This window comes from Platalea leucorodia (assembly GCF_965183815.1).
Source record: "Platalea leucorodia genome assembly, chromosome: 2".
In the NCBI taxonomy this organism is placed as follows: domain Eukaryota; kingdom Metazoa; phylum Chordata; class Aves; order Pelecaniformes; family Threskiornithidae; genus Platalea; species Platalea leucorodia.
The window spans coordinates 94759825-94765824 of NC_138824.1; positions in this window are offsets into that span (position 1 = coordinate 94759825).

The following is a 6000-nucleotide window of genomic DNA, read 5'->3' on the forward strand; positions in this document are numbered from 1 at the left end:
CTTTCAAGCCCCAGTAGACTTGTGATTTGTGCTAACTTGGCTGTAATAATCTTCTATATCTAGGTTGATGTGTCCATCAAAGATGTTGGCATGAAAACCAAGGAAAAAATGACAACAGTAAGCTAAAAGTGATTTTTTTCCTCTGTGACAGAGACAGCCTCATTCTGGTTTCTTTATCACTATTAGAAATTCAGAGCAACTGATTTGAGTTCAGTTTGTAATGTGTACACACACATTAGGAAAAACATATGGAAACGTTTTCTCTATTCAGGCCAGTGAGTAATGCAGCAGTGTCTGGATTCCTCTCCCACACACTGAGTGATCAAGCAGAAACCCTGCTGGTAGGCTGAGCAAGGGAAAAAAAAGTCCTGTTTTGTTAATGATGTGATACTTTGCAATCAGGTCAGCAACACTTCTGAGGCTGTTCTACCAATGACTCCCCAGTGGTACCATGGCTTTACAAAGCCTGTCTGGAAGCAGCAAATAATTGCCAGTGGGCAAAAGAGAATTTTAAGAAAAAGAAAAAAACAGGAGAGAAAACATGAAACCAGGTACCTACCTGTTCTGCCCAAGAGGCAGCTGAGAGCCCTGCAGCCTGTGGTGCTCAGGGAGGAGAAATTCAGGGGGAAACCTCTGGAGCCAAGCTCTTGGGGGTGTCGCTGAGTGCTGCTGAGCAGGTCCGGTCTTGCTCTCAAACTGGCCACTCTTCTTCCACCTCTTGCTTCCTCTTACCTTTTGATTACTTTCAGGTTTTACTTCTTAACCTTTAAGTATGCAGAATAAACCCATCAATCTCAAGCGTCATTTTTATCAAAGCCAAATCAACAGTGGAAAGGGAGCCTTGCAAGAAGACCAGACTCAGTTATGCACTTATATAGACTGGAGAAATACACAACCATAACACCTTTGTTTTACATCTTGAAGTCTCTCCTTCCTAAGCTAGTGGTCATTTTATTCTGGAAGCCTCTCTAATGTGTGTAGAACAGACCTGTATGAACTCAAGGTGCTCTTTTGTCATAGAGAGCATGCTGTAGAAATTGGAAATGAATCTTTCTTCAGCTTTTGTAGTTTGCATTTTGACTTTCCACCAGCTCCAAGTTTCATGCTATTTCCAGGTTAACTAGAGCCCATAAGCGACTGAGATTTGCTCAGCCTGAGTATTTGAGAAAAGATGTAGCTGATGCACCTGAGATATGGCACAACTGTACGACACGGGGAGGAACAGGACTGTTGGGAAGTATTTTTCTCATGGAGGGCTCTTTCACGGGGCTTGGTGAAACAGTGAAAAGTGCCTTGCTTGCTAGTGCAGTCAGGGCATATTATGTTGCATAAGTGAGCCTCACTGCCTTTCCCCAGTTAAAGCGGTGCTCCATCCTAGTGCTGTCAGGAGGTGTTATTTCCAGAACTGTGAGCCTGTTGGTTATCCATTTGTGTTTCACACATACCCTGCCTTTCTAAACAGACAAGCCTATTTCCAAGCAGACTGAGTCTCATTAACCACATAATCCAGAACAGAAATACGTATTCATAATTTATGCATAGCTAAAAAAGCAATTGTAAACTTTTAAGCATTCAGCATTACAGTCTGGCTTTGGTTATGTTACATGATGGTATGAGCTTTAGAACAAATTTAACTGCAATGCTCCTTTGTTTCACAGTATCTGAGTATTTGATAGCATTAGAGATTTTCCCCGCTTCCTAGATTGCATCTGACTGACTTTCTAATGTATTTACTGTCAAAATGAGGATTGAGCTGTGTGACACACATTACGTGTTCCCTTTCTGTACTGCACTGATTTGTTTGCAGGCCAGATTTAACATGGATACCACAGCAAGCTTTTCAGACAAATAATAGATCGCAAAATGTGTGTTAGCCAACATTTTGTTCTAGTCTTGTAGCAGCAATACCGTAAACAGGGTCATGTTCTTCACTGTATGTTAATTATATTAGACTCTTCTTCAACTAATTAGCAGCTCATTTACTTAGAGCTGATGATAGCCAAGGTACTACAGATTAAAAAATGCCCTTATGTTCATTTTCTTATTGGTGTCCTGTTTCTCATTCAAAAACGTTGAGGGACCCTTCTTCCTCCCCACTGTCCTGGTTCCCTCTGTGCACCTGGCAGTTTGACTAACTGCTAGGTTCCCTGCTGCCTTCCAGGTCTGGGGTCAAGCACAAATACCTATGAAACATTTATCAAAAACCTCAGATGCACCTGCCTGAGTTCAGCTTCTGTTCAAAAAGAGCTGCAGATCACAGGGATGTTGTGCGTGTTTCATTCATTAACTTTTCATCAAATCTAGACACTAGGTTTCTCCACTAGAATTTTCCTTAATGAACAACCTGACTATTCACCACCAGCCAGCTTTTTCCACTCTGAACTCTGGTCTGTGGAAACCATCCCATGGGGCGAATTGCATAGTAGCTTGTGATAGTAATAGCAGTTTTCCTTCCCTTCCCTTCTGACAAAAGACAAAGCCATGCAAATGTGTACAGCATAGAAACTGGAATTGTTCTCTGGGATGTGACCCGAGGAAAACTGGATTCATTCAAACCTGTGTCTAATATAAAAGGAAGAATCTGCAGCTTATCCACATAGATCATGATGGCAGAAGAAAAGGGAGGCTGTTTTTGAACCTGAATTTGTAGGGCACATTCAGCTTTTGGGCCTTGCTGATACTCAGGATTTAAAAGACATTCAAGGCTGTTATTTAGTACCTTGAGGTTTTCCCTCTCCTGCACTGTGCACCTTGGGAGCAGCCCCATGAGGAGAGTCGGTGGCTTCAGCCTGCAGGTGGCACACAGAGAGCACTGAGCTGAAAATGCACATGGGTACACACATGCACAGAGACCCCAGGGGCTGGCAATAATAATTTCCTAAATTGGTTACTGATTCAACACAGCCTTCACATCTCACAGTGCCGTAGCAGCCCTCAGCTGACTTGAAAGACCTGCTCACAAATACATTTGCTATCAATTATATGCTTCAGGGGAAAAAGAAAGAAAGAAAGAAGGAAAACAACTGGAGATATTAGTTTAAAACAGGAATATACTTCTCCAGGTAAGACTTACCTAAAAATCGTCATAGCTAATGAAAAGAATGCATGGAAAGAAAAGGTATTCTCCGGTGGAGAGCAAATACATGCAAAAGGAGTTAAGCCACTCATAATTTGGCATACATAGCATTTAGAAACTTGTCACTGCCCAGCCTGCAACAACAAATACATGAGTCTGTCTATATTTTAGTTTATCATTACGCCAATGGGATACAAGAACATGGTTGATGATGTGTCTAGTTTGGGGACTGAAAGTTATTTTATATGGAATTTAACATCTTCTGAAGGTACAGGCCATGAACTCTGAAAAGCAATAATTCTGTACAGAGATACCTTCACAGGGCCACAGTGTCAGGCCCATAGGGCAACATGGGCCAGTGACCAGAGAGGGAGGATGAGCTGTTCCAGGTATCAGGCAAGGGGCACCAAGAACCACTGGGACTTTCATCTCCCACTTTGGGCCAGCTTTTCTTCAGGCCTTTAAGTCTGTGAGATTGGTGAGTCCTGGCAGTGACAAAGCTGCTTAAGTGTAGACAGCTAGGCACTGGTTCAGCAAGGTCCTCAAGGATGTCCTATTCATGTTCTGAAACTCTTGTCATTCACCAGGTGAGAAACAGAGAAGCTTGTCTCACTGGGCTGCTCTAAGTTTAGGCTTTTGAGTTAACATCACACTTTATAGAAGAACAAAAGAAGAACAAAATAAACCCTTTTTTTTCCTTAGAAGAAGGAGTTAACGTATAGACAGAGCCATTTTTACATTATATCAATATTAGCTGTTTCAGAGAACAAAAGTTCTGGCAGCAGTTCCACTGAAAAACCTTTAATCAAAGTAAGTGACATAAAAAAATTGACAAGGCTGGTATAAGTGGCATTTTGTTTGGCACGACCATAATTTCGCTCTTTGTCATTATTGTGGTCACCAGAAGAAAAGGCTTCAAGGTGCATTAATGTTTTTTTATTAAGCCACATCACTGATGCAACTGTGGTTTTTGTGTCTAATGTACATCAACATAACAAGGTATTGACTGGTGCCTGGAGTTCACTGTTAAGGGTGGAGAAAAACATCACAACAAATAAACTGGTAAACAGTTTTTGGTGGCGTTATTTGCAAGGGGAGTTTAGGAGAATACTGTCAGACCATAATTACTGCATCTCACTGACTGATCCACAACACTAAATATTGAGAACATGGAGGTTTTTTGGGTCTGCTTCTGAAAATACATTCAGTAGTGACTGGCAGCCTTGGTGATGCACAAAATGGCTACAGCTATGAACACCCAAAGGGCGGTAAGAGAAATAGGGTCTGCAGCCTGAGAGCATGGGCTGCTGCAGCCCAGAGGTGGGCTGCTGCAGCCGGAGGTGGGCTGCGGTGACCTCCGAGGGAACAGGAGCAGATCCCCCTCACAGAGCTCTGTTAGTCACCACAGCTGTTTTGGAATACAGCTACATACAACTATACTGGAACCAGTATAACTGTACTGCAGTAGTGGGGAACCAGTACATCTGCCCTGTCTCTCCCACCTGCCTGTGCAAAACACATCTTTGAGCAGAGGAAGGAGCAAGGGGAGTGGAGCTGGGTTAGGGAAGGGATGGGACAGAGCAGAAGTCCACGCCGAGCAATCTTCCTTTTATGTGAGGCTTTGGGTGAACCTTGCTTTGGTGCTGTCAGAGGTGTCCCTCCACAGTTTTTAGGTAGGCCCAAGATGTGTGGGATTCAGAAATGCAAACGGTTTCCTGATCCTCTCCCTCTTTTCCCCAGTGTTTTGGGTCTTTGTGGGCCCACCTTTCAAAATACATGCTCCAATCCTTTCAAGTCAGGAAGGTTTTTATCCTCTCTCCTTGTGTCTTCTACTTACGGTTTGCACAGCTATTTTATTTATTTTCACAGTCCTTTATTTCTACATACTATCACATCTTTACCTTAGTCCATACTGATGTGCCCTTTATATGGCATCCCCTGTTGAGGAAATAAATATTCAGGACCCATAGAAAACAAAACTCAGCTCAGGTGTGGGGAATGTAGAAGACTTTACCTTGGCAGCAGAGTTACAGCTGGAAAACAGAGGTAGCATCAGCAGGAACTGAAGATTTGTCTTCACCCATTGCTGCTCCAATTACAAACGCGAATGGTTAGGGAAGCAATCCATCAGACCTCAAATAACAAACCAAACGAGGCTAGCACTCCTCAGGTCTGTGTTTTCCTTTCTCTGCCCCTTACTATTTATTTTCTTGCGTCTTGCTTGTCATCCAGTGCCTCCAAGCACTCCCAGCCCTCTTTCCTAATGTAGCGTCTCCTTTAATAATGTAGTCTGTGCAAATTGCAGCCTCGCGAACTGCAGACTCATCAGGGTGGCAGAGGCACAACACGAGTAGGTGCTTTCCCTTTACCGTCAAAGAAGCCGATAAATACAAAATCTTCATTTGCTTTGAGACACCCTATGGCAAAGCAGATCAAGCTGCTCTTTTCCTTCATTACAACTGTGTCTTCTCTCTGCAAGATTAACAAGCATTTCTGTGGATTTGGGGTATCTGTACTATCAGGGATCGCTTGCAGCCATTGCTAGCCAAAGTGCAGCAGCACAGCAATAGCTGTTACACTGCTCATCAAAACCAGCAATCTCTGCTTCTTCCTAACCATTAAAATGATCAGTGCTGCACCCTGAATCAGCCATGTCAGTGCCTGTCGCACGATTCACACATGATGTGGAAGAATGCACTTCTAGGAAACTGGTCTTTTTCTTCAGGGCAGAGAGAACGACGTTGTGAGATAAAAGGAAAGTTTACTAGACAGCACTGATTTAATGATGTTAATAAACCATAGCTATTAGTCCAATTACATAAGAGCAGGTTACCCTGCCAGCCCTAATAGCAGAAGATGCAGAATGCAGATTAATTTCAGCTTCTTTACCTTATTCTATTCTCCAGATAGGGAATGAAATGCCT